Raw genomic sequence first — 16036 nt, 5'->3', positions numbered from 1 at the left:
GTCCTGCCAAGATCTGGCAGATTAATCCAATTGGCATTCTTCATTTCTGAAATAAGCTAATGGTGCAAAACCTTTCTAAAGGCCTTCTTGTCATGCTGTGGACTATAATTTCCACTGCTTCTACATTTCTCAAGGCTTGAATATTGCTCTACCATGGGCCATGCCATTAGAGTATATCCATTAAGTTAAGCGAATGGTTGTTTGGTCTGTGCCAGTTAGTATCTGTGAGTGTCTGTATGTGCCAACATCTAATTGAAAAGTACACGGTCCCACGCTTGCACTTCAAATGTTTCAGCTCTGTGGGCATATAAAATGAAAAGAATAACACTGCTGGCTTCTTGGCCTAAAAATGCATCTGAGTGGAGAAGCCAGGTGAAATGCAGATAATCCAAATGGTGGTAAATTGGGATTTCTGAAACCTCGCTATGAAAGCCTTGCTGTGAGAGGACCAAGGCATACAGTGAGAAAATGCATTAGCTGTTGAGTCTACTGGGGTAAAAAAAAAAAAAAAAAAAAAAAAGTTACAGCAACTCAATATTAGATCCAGAAATGTGAAGTGTGATTTATCTATCGATCTACCAAGCTATCAATCTACCTATCTATCAATCTATCAGTCTATCAATCATCTATCTACCTACTTACTTTACCTACCTACCTACTGCTTAATATGTAGGGAGATATTCAGTGGCTCTACCAGCCCATCTACAGATGAGTGGACACAGGGGAGACAGACTGGCCTGTCAAGGAAATGAAGAGTTCCAGCGTAAGATGACTCTGAATTTGTAATGGAATCTGGAGGATTAGAGGAACCACATTTTGACTCAAGAAGTCATTCAAACCCCCAATTTCCAAAGCCTTAAGGATTGAGGAGGCAGAAAATGTTTTCTGAACTCTGCGAAGCTTAATGCTACTGTTTAAATGTTTTAACACTTCTGACCCATCAATCAGGATTCTATTGCTATGTTTTCCATGGGTATTTTTGCACTTCTCAGGCCTACTACTTGTGTATATCGACACGGAGAGATTTATACCATCTTATTATTGGAGTACAAATGTCACATTCTAAGAAAATTCTACACTGCTTACGGGATTACGACCTCAATGACATGATTTTCCCTCCATGAATTTAAGTGATAAAGAAAGGCACATAATGAGCAGATTCCCACAGTCCTGATGCTGCTATTCAACACCGGGTTGATTTTAAACAATTCATAGGCAGCAATATGCATTCTTGTGGGCCTCAGAGTCTTCATCAGAAAATTGGGCCTAACAGTTCTAGCCAACCAGATAATCTGACAGTGCAGTTAGATAATGATTTTTCTTTCCTAGTGCTTTTCTCTCTCCAGATTGTGTGAGGGAGTACATAGACAAAAACCTGCATCTTTTTTCGTTTGTTTGTTTTAAATTTAACCTCATGCTTTCATTCAGACAATTCTGTCAGCCATGTATAGCTGTGAGGCCATGAGTCTCTTAAAGAGAGTCTCCTTTTCCTCATAGGTAAAATAAAAATAATAGTAATTAAAATGAAGCGTTGTTACAACTATTAAGTAAGATTTCACATGTGTGTATATGCATGTATGTATACATATATGCTTTATATATGGAACTTATATACATATATATTTTACATATACAATTTATATACATATATGTGTATATATATATATTTTGTACAGTTTAGTATGTTGCTTAATAAATAGTAATTGTTGTTGATTTTCTTTTTTTATCCTGAAAGTAGTTTTAGTTTTATTTGTATTGTTAATATAATTTTCTAGGTCTAAGGCGAAGCCTCTCCTACTACCTAAAGTGCTACCTCGGCAAACCGAAATTTAGGTAATTTTCATGTCCCTGTAAATACTGGAACTGACTAGAAACGCAGTGTATCAGTCAGCCAACTCCCAAACGCCAAGCCAGCTCTGGACACTAATTTCATTGTTTCTTCTCACCCCAAACAAGCTTGACTATGTGGCCACAGCCAGTCAGGTATTTTCTACTTTTTTTTTTCCCCCTCCAGATCTGGAACTTTTATTTTTTATTTATTTAGTTTTAAACAACTTTATTGGAGAATAATTGCTTTACAATGTTGTGTTAGTTTCTGCTGTATAACAAAGTGAATCAGCTACACATATACATATACCCCCATATCCCCTCCCTCTTGAGCCTCCCTCCTACCTTCCCTATCCCACCGCTCTAGGTGGTCACAAAGCATCGAGCTGATCTCCCTGTGCTATGCGGCTGCTTCCCACTAGCTATCTATTTTACATTTGGTAGTGTATATACGTCCATGTTACTCTCTCACTTCATCCCAGCTTACCCTTACCCTTCCCTGTGTCCTCAAGTCCATTCTCTACGTCTGTCTTTATTCCTGTCCTGCCCCTAGGTTCTTGAGAATCATCTATTTTCTTTAGATTCCACATATATGTGTTAGCATGTGGTATTTGTTTTTCTCTTTCTGACTTACTTCACTCTGTATGACAGACTCTAGGACCATCCGCCTCACTACAAATAACTCAATTATGTTTCTTTTTATGGCTGAGTAATATTCCATTGTATATATGTGCCACATTTTCTTTATCCACTCATCTGTCGATGGACACTTAGGTTGCTTCTATGTCCTGCTTACTGTAAATAGTGCTGCAATGAACATTGTGCTACATGACTCTTTCTGAATTATGGTTTTCTCAGGGTATATGCCCAGTAGTGGGATTGCTGGGTCATGTGGTCGTTCTATTTTTAGTCTATTAAGGAACCACCATACCGTTCTCCACAGTGCCTGTATCAATTTACATTCCCACCAACAGTGCAAGAGGGTTCCCTTTCCTCCACACGCTCTCCAGCATTTATTGTTTCTAGATTTTTTGATGATGGCCATTCTGACTGGTGTGAGGTGATACCTCATTGTAGTTTTCACTTGCATTTCTCTAATGATTAGTGATACTGAGCATCCTTTCATGTGTTTGTTGCCAATCTGTATATCGTCTTTGGAGAAATGTCTATTTAGGTTGTCCTCCCATTTTTGGACTGGGCTGTTTGTTTTTTTGGTATTGAGCTGCATGAGCTGCTTGTACATTTGGAGATTAATCCTTTGTCAGTTGCTTCATTTGCAAGTGTTATCTCCCATTCTGAGGGTTGTCTTTTCGTCTTGTTTATGGTTTCCTTTGCTGTGCAAAAGCTTTGAAGTTTTATTAGGTCCCATTTGTTTGTTTTTATTTTCACTTCTCTAGGACGTGGGTCAAAAAAGATTTTGCTGTGATTTATGTCATAGAGTGTTCTGCCTATGTTTTCATCTAAGAGTTTCATAGTGTCTGGCCTTACATTTAGTTCTTTAATCCATTTTGAGTTTATATTTCTGTATGGTGTTGGGAAGTGTTCTAATTTCATTCTTTTACATGTAGCTGTCCAATTTTCCCAGCACCACTTATTGAAGAGGCTCTTTCCTCCATTGTATAGTCTTGCCTCCTTTATCAAAGATAACATGACCATATGTGCGTGGGTTTATCTCTGGGACTTCTATCCTGTTCCATTGATCTATATTTCTGTTTTTGTGCCAGTACCATACTATCTTGATTACTGTAGCTTTGTAGGATAGTCTGAAGTCAGGGAGCCTGATTAATCCAGCTCTGTTTTTCTTTCTCAAGATTGCTGTGGATATTTGGGGTCTTTTGTGTTTCCATACAAATTGTGAAATTTTTTGTTCTAGTTCTGTGAAAAATGACATTGGTAGTTTGATAGGGATTGCACAGAATCTGTAGATTGCTTTGGGTAGTAGAGTCATTTTCACAACGTTGATTCTTCCAACCCAAGAACATGGTATATCTCTCTATCTGTTTGTCTCATCTTTAATTTCTTTCATCAGTGTCTTATAGTTTTCTGCATACAGATGTTTTGTCTCCTTAGGTAGGTTTATTCCTAGGTATTTTATTCTTTTTGTTGCAGTGGTAAATGGGAGTGTTTCCTGAATTTCTCTTTCAGGTTTTTCATCATTAGTGTATAGGAATGCAAGAGATTTCTGTGCATTAATTTTGTATCTTTCTACTCTACCAAATTCATTGATTAGCTCTAGTAGTTTTCTGTTAACATCTTTAGGATTCTCTATGTATAGTATCATGTCATCTGCAAACAATGACAGTTTTACTTCTTCTTTTCTAATTTGGATTCCCTTTATTTCTTTTTCTTCACTGATTGCCTTGGCTAAAACTTCCAAAACTATGTTGAATAAGAGTGGTGAGAGTGTGCAACCTTCTTTTATTCCTGATCTTAGAGGAAATGGTTTCAGTTTTTCACCATTGAGAATGATGTTGGCTGTGGGGTTGTCATATATGGCCTTTATTACGTTGAGGTAAGTTCCCTCTATGCCTACTTTCGGAAGGGTTTTTATCATAAATAGGTGTTGAATTTTGTTGAAAGCTTTTCCTGCATCTATTGAGATGATCATATGGTTTTTATCCTTCAATTTGTTAATATGGTGTATCACATTGATTGATTTGCATATACTGAAGAATTCTTGCATTCCTGGGATAAACCCCACTTGATCATTGTGTATGATCCTTTTAATGTGCTGTTGGATTCTGTTTTCTAGTATTTTGTTGACAATTTTTGCATCTATGTTCATGAATGATATTGCCCTGTAGTTTTCTTTTTTTGTGACATCTTTGTGTGGTTTTGGTATCAGGGTGATGGTGGCCTTGTAGAATGAGTTTGGGAGTGTTCCTCCCTCTGCTATATTTGGAAGAGTTTGAGAAGGATAGGTGTTAGCTCTTCATTAAATGTTTGATAGAATTCACCTGTGAAGCCATCTGGTCCTGGGCTTTTGTTTGTTGGAAGATTTTTAATCACAGTCTCAATTTCAGTGCTTGTGACTGGTCTGTTCATATTTTCTATTTCTTCCTGGTTCAGTCTTGGCAGGTTGTGCATTTCTAAGAATTTGTCTATTTCCTCCAGGTTGTCCATTTTATTGGCATATAGTTGCTTGTAGTAATCTCTCGTGATCCTTAGTATTTCTGCAGTATCAGTTGTTACTTCTCCTTTTTCATTTTTAATTCTTTTGATTTGAGTCTTCTCCCTTTTTTTCTTGATGAATCTGGCTAATGGTTTAACAATTTTGTTTATCTTCTCAAACAACAAGATTTTAATTTTATTGATATTTGCTACTGTTTCCTTCATTTCTTTTTTATTTACTTGTGATTTGATTTTTATGATTTCTTTCCTTCTGCTAACTTTGGGTTTTTTTGGTTCTTCTTTCTCTAATTGCTTTAGGTGTAAGGTTAGGCTGTTTATTTGAGTTTTTTTTTTATTGTTTCTTGAGGTAGGAATGTATTGCTATACACTCCCTCTTAGAACTGCCTTTGCTGCATCCAATAGGTTTTGGGTCATCATGTTTTCACTGTCATTTGCTTTTAGGTATTTTTTGATTTCCTCTTTGATGTCTTCAGTGATCTCTTGGTTATTTAGTAGCATATTGTTTAGCCTCCATGTGTTTGTAGTTTTTACAGTTTTTTCCTTAAACTGATATATAGTCTCATAGCATTGTGGTCGGAAAAGATACTTGATACGATTTCAATTTTCTTGAATTTACCAAGGTTTAATTTATGACCCAAGATATGGTCTATCCTGGAGAATGTCCCATGAGCACTTGAGAAGAAAGTGTATTCTGTTGTTTGTTGGATGGAATGTCCTATAAATATCAATTAAGTCCATCTTGTTTAATGTGTCATTTAAAGCTTGTGTTTCCTTATTTATTTTCATTTTGGATGATGTGTCCATTGGTGAAAGTGGGGTGTTAAAGTCCCCTACTATGATTGTGTTACTGGCAATTTCTCCTTTTATGGCTGTTAGCATTTGCCTTATGTATTGAGGTGCTCCTATGTTGGGTGCATACATATTTACAATAGTTATATCTTCTTTTTGGATTGATTCCTTGATCATTATGTGGTGTCCTTCTTTGTCTCTTGTAATAGTCTTTATTTTAAAGTCTACTTTGTCTGAGATGAGAATTTCTACTTCAGCTTTGTTTTGATTTCCATTTGCATGGAATATCTTTTTCCATCCCCTCATTTTCAGTCTGTATGTGTCCCCAGGTCTGAAGTGGGTCTCTTGGAGACAGCGTGTATATGGGTCTGGTTTCTGTGTCCATTCAGCCAGTCTATGTCTTTGGGTTGGAACATTCAATCCAGTTACATTTAAGGGAATTATCGATATGTATCTTCCTATTACCATTTTCTTAATTGTTTTGGGTTTGTCTTTGTATGGCTTTTCCTTTTCTTGTGTTTCCTGTCTAGAGAAGTTCCTTTAGCATTTGCTGTAAAGCTGCTTTGGTGGTGGTGAATTCTCTTAACCTTTGCTTGTCTGTAAAGCTTTTAATTTCTCCATCAAATCTGAATGAGATCCTTGCTGGGTAATCTTGGTTGTAGGTTTTTCCCTTTCATCACTTTAAATATGTCCTGTCACACCCTTCTGGCTTGCAGAGTTTCTGCTGAAAGATCAGCTGTTAACCTTATGGGGATTCCCTTGTATGTTTTTTGTTGCTTTTCCCTTGCTGCTTTTAATATTTTTTCTTTGTATTTAATCTTTGGTAGTTTGATTAATATGTGTCTTGACAGTTTCTTCTTGGATTTATCCTGTATGGGACTCTCTGTGCTTCCTGAACTTGACTGATTATTTCCTTTCCCATGTTAGGGAAGTTTTCAACTATAATCACTTCAAATATTTTCTCAGCCCCTTTCTTTTTCTCTTCTTCTTCTGTGACCCCTATAATTTGAGTGTTGGTGTGTTTAATGTTGTCCCAGAGGTCTCTGAGACAGTCCTCAATTCTTTTCATTCTTTTTATTTTGCTCTGTGGTAGTTATTTCCACTATTTTATCTTCCAGGTCACTTATCCGTTTTCTGCCTCAGTTATTCTGCTATTGATTCCTTCTAGAGAATTTTTAATTTCATTTATTGTGTTGTTCATCATTGTTTGCTTGCTCTTTAGTTCTTCTAGGTCCTTTTTAAATACTTCTTGTATTTTCTCCATTCTAGTTCCAAGATTTTGGATCATCTTTACTATCATTACTCTGAATTCTTTTTCAGATAGGCTGCCTATTTTCTCCTCATTTGTTTGGTTTGGTGGGTTTTACTTGCTACTTCATCTGCTGCATATTTCTCTGTCTTCTCATTTTGTTTAACTTACTGTGTTTGGGGTCTCCTTTTTGCAGGCTGAAGGTTCATAGTTCCCATTGTTTCTCCTGAGGTTGGTTCAGTCGCTTGTGTAGTCTTCCTGGTGGAGGTGACTGGTGCCTGTGTTCTGCTGGGTGAGGCTGGATCTTGTCTTCCTTGTGGGCAGGGCCACATCCGGTGGTGTGTTTTGGGATGTCTGTGAACTTAGTATGACTTTAGGCAGCCTCTCTGCTAATGGGTGGGGTTGTGTTCCTGTCTTGCTAGTTGTTTGGCATGGGGCATCCAGCAGTGGATTTTGCCGGCCATTGGGTGGAGCTGGGTCTTAGCGTTGAGAGGGAGGTATCTGAGAGAACTCTGGCTGATTGATATTACTTGGGGCCGGGAGGTCTCTGTTGGTCCAATGTCCTAAACTTGCCTCCCTCACCTCAGAGGCTCAGGCCTGACACCAGGCCAGAGCACCAAGTCCCTGTCAGCTACACAGCTCAGAAGAAAAGGGAGAAAAAAAAAGAAAGAAGAAAATAATAATAATAATAAATTTTAAAAAAGAAAAAATTTATTAAATTAAATAATAATAATAATATTAAAAAAAGAGAAGAGTGCAACCAAACCAATAAACAAATCCAGCAATGACAACAAGTGCTAAATACTAAACTAAGATAAACATAAAAATCAGAAACAAATCAGTCACAGACAGCAAACCCCAACTCTACAGTTGCTCCCAAAGCCCACCACCACAATTTTGGGACGATTCACTGTCTATTCAAGTGTTCCACCAATGCAGGGTGCATCAAGTTGACTGTGGGGATTTAATCCGCTGCTCCTGAGGCTGCTGGGAGAGGTTTCCCTTTCTCTTCTTTGTTCGCACAGCTCCTGGGGTTCAGCTTTGGTTTGGGCCCCACCTCTGCGTGTAGGTCGCCCTCAGGCATCTGTTCCCTGCCCAGACAGGAGGGGGTTAAAGCAGCGGCTGATTAAGGGGCTCTTGCTCATTCAGGCTGACGGGAAGGGGGTGTATGGTAGTTATAACTAGAATGAGGGGCAAGCCTGCAGCGGCAGGGGCTGGCGTGATGTTGCAACAGCCTGAGGCGTGCCGTGTGTTCTCCCAGGGAAGTTGTGCCTGGATCACGGGACCCTGGCAGTGGTGGGCTGCACAGGCTCCTGAGGCAGGTGGATAGTGACCTGTGCTTGCACACAGGATTCTTGGTGGCTGCAGCATTAGTGTTAGCGTTTCATGCCTGTCTCTGTGGTCCGAGCTGATAGCCGCGGCTCGCGCCTGTCTCTGGAGCTCATTTAGGCAGTGCTCTGGATCCCCTGTCCTTGCGCAGCCCGAAACAATGGTTTCTTGCCTCTTGGGCAGGTCCAGACTTTCTCCCGGACTCCCTCCCACTAGCTGTGGCGCACTAGCCCCCTTCAGGCTGTGTTCACGCAGCCAACCCCAGTCCTCTCCCTGGGATCTGACCTCCGAAGCCCAAGCCTCAGCTCCCAGCCCCCACCTGCCCCGGCGGGTGAGCAGACAAGCCTCTCGGGCTGGTGAGTGCTGGTCGGCACCGATCCTCTGTGCGGGAATCTCTCTGCTTTGCCCTCTGTACCCCTGTTGCTGTGCTCTCCTCCGTGGCTCCGAAGCTTCCCCCGCTCCGCCCCCCGAAGTCTCCGCCCGCGAAGGGGCTTCCTAGTGTGTGGAAACTTTTCCTCCTTCACAGCTCCCTCCCAGAGGTACAGGTCCCGTCCCTATTCTTTTGTCTCTGTTTTTCCTTTTCTCTTTTGCCCTACCTAGGTATGTGGGGATCTTCTTGTCTTTTGGGAAGTCTGAGGTCTGCCAGCTTCTTGCTTTTTGGGAAGTCTGAGGTCTGCCAGCGTTCAGTAAGTGTTCTGTAGGAGTTGTTCCACATATTAGATGTATTTCTGATGTATTTGTGGGGAGGAAGGTGATCTCCACGTCTTACTCCTCTGCCATCTTGAAGGTCCCCCCTGATTTTATTATATGCATAATATTGTAAACATTCAAGGTAGTAATGTGTTCAAAGAAAATACACATTCTTGAGTGGTTAAGGAAATACAGTATTTCTCATCTTTGGAAAGAACTTTATGATTTGCCAATATTACTCAGAAAACTATAAAGACACATCTAAAATTTGGCTAATATCAAAAGTTTAAAATCTTGGGAAACAGTGTCACCTACTTTGCAAATTACTGGATCAGAAACCTGCAGATAATTCTAATCTTCTTTTCACCCTTGCAAAGAGACTTGAAAAGTCTTAAACTTGCTACAGGTATGAGCCTCACCCAAGGGAGTAACTGCACAATTCCAACTTTCCTTTCCATTTCCTCCCCTTCTTGTGAACCCATTGGACTGCCAGTTAGTAAGAAAGCTGAAGTATGAGAAACCACAAAAATGCCTCAATCTCCTTCATATGAAGCTCTAGAGATTTCCATGGAGATGAAGATAACGACAGAATGAGGACATTTTGAAGTTTCTCAAGCCAAAACTTGTCCACAGAAAGGACTGATTGTGAAGCTATTCTAAATGTTCCCTCTCAAGTTTCCTCTTTGAAGGAAAAGAAACTATATCTAGGCTATGGCTTCAGAAAGCCCAAGAGTTTTCTTGCATTGCAATAAACTTCTTCAAGAAGCGCTTCTGAACTGTGGGTGTCTGTGTTGCAAGGTGGTGTGTATGACTTTAAAGATGAGGTGTATCCAATGTTAGCTAATTCTGTCATTAATTCTGCCTCTTTGAAAATGTAGGAGAAGGGTCTAAAGTAACAGCATAGTATCTGTCCCCTAGAGAAAGGACCCTGCCTGTACAATTGCCTCATAGAAGCTTCCTATTAGCACTTGTGAATTTGCTGCCCAGGGGAATAACACAGAGAAATCACTGAAAGGATTCTGTAGTGACACTGCTGAGTTATCCTGGGAACTACTGCTGGGTCCCCTCTAGTCTGCACTTGATCTCTCTTACCAATTTCTGACCTTTAGCAGGCTACTTAACCTTCCTGTAATTCAGCTTTCTCAAGTGTAGAACAGGCCCCATAATATTTGTAACTTAATTCCCCAAACAGAAGGTTGTAGAGACGACTGAAGCAATGTTTCCAAAATGCTTAGAGATCTGGGCTGAAAGTGTGCTGAAATACAGTACAAAGTTCTGATCTGCCTTGCGTATGGCTGTGCGTGGACACTAGTCTTGTGATTCGGACTCACTGAACATCAACCTACTCCAGCTCCTAAAGACTGTTCAGGCTGGTAAATCAGTTTTGAATGCACAGGGTCACTGCAACTCACTATTTCAGTCTGTGCTCTTCATTTACAGCCTACGTTGTCTTAATAGTTCAGACTACTCCTACCACCCCTTGCATCCTTCTGCCATATATTGTCACTAGCTTTTAAAATACCAAACATGCTTTTCTTTTCATTCTTTATTTTGGGCACCATTTCATTATACAAAGGATCGCTGATATTTAAAAAAATTAAATGCTGTTAAGTATATGCACCTTTAAATGTCACTTAAAAATGTAAATTCAAAAGCAAGAATGAGGGAAATCAATGGGATTAAAAAGTATTTAGGCTCAATGTTATTTAACCCACACTATATTAGTTTAATCCTTACAAGAAATGTTGATGACAATCACTAAGTCAAGTTAGGAAGTTATTTTAATGCCAATGTCTATTTATAGACCTTTGGGATAAAGATATATTTATTGGTTTCCTGTTTTAGGAGCATCCTTAGACAGTTCTATTTGAAATCTCCTCTTTGATCAAAAATAATCATGGTGCCTAACTCTCTTTCTTTAGTACACACCTTTGTCTCTCTCTTGCCTGCTAGTGCCTCAACACAAGCACACAGATATGCCCATGGAAATAGTTATTAGCCAGAGACAGGTTATTGAAATTGAACACACAGAGGTCCATGTCAAGATGCAGATGCCAAGAAGTATCATGGCTGGTAGGGCCTCCCTTACTGGCTTTCTCACTGTCCTTAAAATTCCAGATTACTCATTCCCTTAGGTAAGAAATGGAAGATTGTCAAGATGCAGATATTTATAAAAGTGTCAATACTAATACCTCAGAGTTTAAGAGAATGAAAAATGATATAGGTCAGTTTTGATAAAGGGGAGTATGAGAGATGTGTCTGTAATGGGATGATACTAAAATGGGAATGTCAGAGGGTGCCTATGTGTAGGGGAAGAGGGGATTTCTGGGAAATTAATAACAAGAGAGCACTGGGGATACAGAAATGATAATGGAAGTCCAAAGACAGACTGGAGAGATACAACACCATGGTGACAGGGCTCAATATTATATCCCATTCGCAGGTTAAGGGAGTATAAATATTCTATGTGTTAAAGAGATAACTCAAAAGGATCCTAATTAGGTTCCTGCAAATATCTGGAAGAATCCTTTGGATGAGGGATTAGCACTGTTCCATGAAGTTACAGGAAGCAAAGGCAGGACCAATAGTTGAGCTCTCCTTACTCTGATCAATTTCTTTTTACAACACAATTTTCCAATGGCTGCTTACCTCAGAAGGGAGGCGGAATTCCTATCATTGGAATGTTTAACTTGAAACTGGGTGCCAATTGATGTGGATACTATAGAGAAAATTATAGCACTAAAGATGTTGAGCTGGACAAAAACATGTGACCAGTTTCTTATACTGTATAATTCTATGACTTTACCAACTTTTTGTTGGGTAACTTAGCCTATGAATACTTACACTGTAAGGTGAGTGGGAAATAGCATTTATTGTTCATCTATCGAGAGCTGTACATTCTATGTGTTACCTCATTTAGATGTCTCAATTCTGTGAGGCACTTATCTTTGTAGAGCAGATGAAGAAACAGCCTTGGAGATACTAAATAAATTGACTAGGCCGTATACTTGGCTAGATGTTAGACCCAGGATTTGAAACTAGGTCTTTCTGGACTCAAAATCCATGATTCTTTCATTAAGCCACCCCCCCTCCACCCCCACTCCCAATCAGAGGAACTGAACTCTGCCCTAGGCTTATGGTGCACTGACTCAACAAACATCCATACTTTCCCGGCACTGTCTATGCAAAGCAACCTTATAGGGCAGGAGGCTACGTGAAGAAGATAACTCAGCATAGGCCACAGGTCTGCTCTGCGGTAACCTGGAACTCTTCGTTACTGAATCATCATGTTGAGTGTCTCTTCCAGCTATCGCATCAAGAAGAAGATGTACAAATGAATATTTTTCAACCTGGTTCAGTATTTTTTCAACCAGGTGCTGATCCAAGGAAGCAAGGATAAGAGAAAAGTATAAGAAATATCTTGAAACCCACCAGGATGGAAAAGAGAGGTTGAGGGCCTTACAAGATATGAATGTTTCCTCATTGATGACAGCCCTACCGCTATTAAAAATGGGCACATTAATTCCTAAGACATTTATTGCCAACCCTTGGAAAATTAGAGCAATAAAACTACTAATCTAAGGTGACCACAAACATGAATGTCATCACATAGTTTTGTGCAATGTACAATCTGCAACATGCAATGATGAGGACAATGGGATAGTCATGCTTGAAATAAGCTTCATGAGCAACATCATTACCACTGTGTATCAGTAATAACGCATTAAAGTAGATATCAGGGATTTCAAGAAATGGAGAATAATAAGGGTATGCTTAATTAAGAGAAAATTCAATCATTCACTAATACAGCAAATATTTATCAAGTATCTATAATGAGTCAAGCTTTATTCTGAAAGCTAGTTAAATAGTAGTGAATAACACAGACAAAATTCTCTCCCCTAACAGAGCTTACACAGAAAGGAATAACAATAAAATTTCAAAAAGTATGTAATTTACAAAATAGTAGTAAGTGCTAAAGGAAAAAAGTCAAGGACAAGGCATACAGAAGTGCTGGGTGATATGTAATTTGAGAACAATTCTAGGAGTTCATGTAGGACTGTGAATAGTTTGTGTTGGCATCAGTCAGAGTGAAAGTTCTCATAATACACAGGCCTCAAGTAGAGACTACAGAAAAGCATTGTCTTAGTACTAAAGCTACATTAGTTCTAAACTAAAGGCTGTTCTGTACCTGCCTTAACAATGTTCAAAGCAAAGACTTTAAAGGATCCAGCAAGTCCGAAGTAATATGGTTTGCTGAATATTTCAGGCCCACTATGGAGAACTATTGCTCAGAAAAAAAAAGATTCTTTCAAGATATTACTGCTCACTGGCAATGCACCTTGTTGCCCAACAGCTCTTATGGAGATGTATGAGTTTAAGGTTGTTTTTATGCCCTAACACAACATGCATTCTGCAACCCATGGATCAAGGAGTAATTTCAACTTTCAACTCTTATTATTGAAGAAATACATTTCATAAGGTTATAGCTGCCATAGATAATGATTTCTCTGATGGATCTATGCAAAGTCAATTGAAAGCCTTCTAGAAAGGATTAACCATTCTAGATGCCTTTAAGAACATTTGTAATTCAGGGGAAGAGGTCCAAATATCAACATTAACAGGAGTTGGGGAGCAGTTGAGTCCAGTGCTCATGGATAACTTTGAGGGTCTCAAGGCTTCAGTTGAGGAAGTGGTGGAGCAGATGTGGTGGAAATAGAAAAAGAACTAGAATGAGAAGCGAAGTCCATTGCCAGGGTCGGGGGTGGGGGTGGTAATCAGAAATTATTTTTTAATGGGAATAGATTTTCAGTGTTGCAAGATGAAGCATCTGTTGGAAGTGGATAGTGGTTATAGCTGCACAACAATATGAATGTACTTAATACCAATGAATTCTACATTTAAAAATGGTAAAGGTAATAAATTTTATGTTAGGTATATTTTAGCACAACTAAAAAGTTGGAAAACAATAAATTCTAAATAAAAACATTAACAGATAAAAAAAAGAAGTGAAGTCTGAAGATGTGACTGAATTGCTGTAATCTCATGATAAAATTTTAATAGATGAAGAGCTACTTCTTACGGATGAGCAAAGAAAGTTGTTTCTTGAGATGGAATCTATTCCTGGTGAAGATGCTGTGAAGACTGTTGAAATGACAACAAAGGATTTAGAATATTACATAAACTTACTTGATAAAGCAGCATCAAGGTTTGAGAGGACTGACTCCAATTTTGAAAGAAGTTCTACCATGGGTAAAATGCTATCAAATAGCATTGCATGCTACAGAGACATTGTTCCTGAAAGGAAGAGTCAATGATGCGGCAAACTCCATTGTTGTCTTATTCTAAGAAATTGCCACGGCCGCCCCACCTTCAGCAGTCACCACCCCAATCAGTCAGCAGCCATCCACATCGAGGCAAGACCCTCCACCAATATAAAGAGTCCAACTTGCTGAAGCTCAAATGATGGTTAGCATTTTTTAGCAATAAAGTATTTTTTAAATTGAGGGATGTACATTTTTTAGACATAATGCTAGCATACTTAATAGACTACAGCATAGTGTAAACATAACTTTCATATGCACTGGGAAACCAAAAAAATTGTGTGACTCACTTTACTGCAATATTCACTTTATTGTGGTGGCTGGACCCAAACCCACAATATCTCCAAGGTATTCCTGGGTTTTCATATAGCATATCTTCTGCCTACTAGTGTTCATGTGTCTTTGTTTCTTACCAAGATGCCAATGTCTGGTGGCCAGGAAAGGAAGTAGAAATATATCCTGAAGGAGAGAACGCTAGGCCTTAATAGAAAGCAGTAGGCCACTTCTGCAGGCCCAGATGACTCAGGGGTATTGGGATTTCAAGGTTTCCTAGTGCACTGACCCAGATGTCCCATCTGAAGCCTCAGGCTCCCACTCCTTCTCCACCAGGGTCCTGACCTTTGTGCAGAAGTCTTGCTAAGCCTGGGAATTCAACCATCCCTAGAGCACTGTCTGCTACCCTTGTAATTAAATACTGGGCTCAATCCTCACCTTTTCTACTCTCCAGCTTCAGGAGAGTCTTTTTAAATGCTGCCGTGTAGGTGCTCTAACTTTTCACACTTTGTTTTAAATTGATGATTAATCATCTCTGTCTTTCATTGTCCTTCTCAGCTTCTTAACTGCACTCAGCAAAAGCCTTCCAATTTCATTGTCCTTTTTAATTACCAGTTCCTCTGAACCTCTCAAATGCCTGAGGAAACTGAGCCCACCAGGGCATTTCCTTATATCCATATCCCATCTCAGTTCACCACTAGTGAAAGCTTTAATATTTGTACTACTACTGCATGCCAGCGCTCCCAGGACTCCATCAATGACTAGCGATGGGTTCTCACTGCCAGTCAACCAATACGTGATCCACCTCCTTAGACAAATCTTCACACCAATTCTCTTAGTTCACCTTCCCTGGAAAACAAACTCTCAGAGGAGATTTGCGCACAGGAAATGCATGCTCTCAGGAACAACATCTGTGAGGAAATAAGGATTGGGCAGAGGGAGATGCTGAACTGTTGTAGAGCACAACAGAGACCTCAAACAATGCCAAGGGGTACTCTGAAGCTGGGACGGCCCTCCACAGATCTTCCAAAATGGGACAAGGTAGGCAGGCTTTTGTACTTCCACAAGGACCCGTCATTCAACATGGGCTACTTCCAGGGAGGAAGTATGAACTGTGCACAGACTGGAGTTCAGCTGTTAGGTTGCTAGCAGGCAACCTGGAAACTGGTGAAATGAATGCCTCAGTTTTTTTCTTTTTTTAAATTTATTTAAATAATTTATTTTTGGCTGCGGTGGGTCTTCGTTGCTGTGTGCAGGCTTTCTCTAGTTGTGGCGAGTGGGGGTTACTCTTGTTCACGGTGCGTAGATTTCTCATTGCGGTGGCTTCTCTTGTTGCGGAGCACGGTCTCTAGGCGTGTGGGCTCCAGTAGTTGCGGCACGTAGGCTCAGTAGCTGTGGCTCACAGGCTCTAGAGCTCAGGGTCAAT

The 16036-nt window shown here is 39.7% G+C and overlaps 1 long non-coding RNA gene across 1 annotated transcript in view; it reads right to left on the bottom strand.

The window, feature by feature from the left end:
- Positions 1–1676: 1676 nt before the first annotated feature.
- Positions 1677–16036, bottom strand: part of LOC141278986 (uncharacterized) — a 191387-nt gene continuing 177027 nt past the window's right edge. The window contains exon 3 of the long non-coding RNA XR_012332578.1: positions 1677–8088. This is a non-coding gene — a long non-coding RNA (uncharacterized lncRNA). The remainder of the gene's footprint in view (positions 8089–16036) is intronic.

This window comes from Tursiops truncatus, chromosome 6 (assembly GCF_011762595.2).
Source record: "Tursiops truncatus isolate mTurTru1 chromosome 6, mTurTru1.mat.Y, whole genome shotgun sequence".
In the NCBI taxonomy this organism is placed as follows: domain Eukaryota; kingdom Metazoa; phylum Chordata; class Mammalia; order Artiodactyla; family Delphinidae; genus Tursiops; species Tursiops truncatus.
Note: the sequence above shows the minus strand (reverse complement) of the source record. Positions and strands in the feature narration are given on the sequence as shown.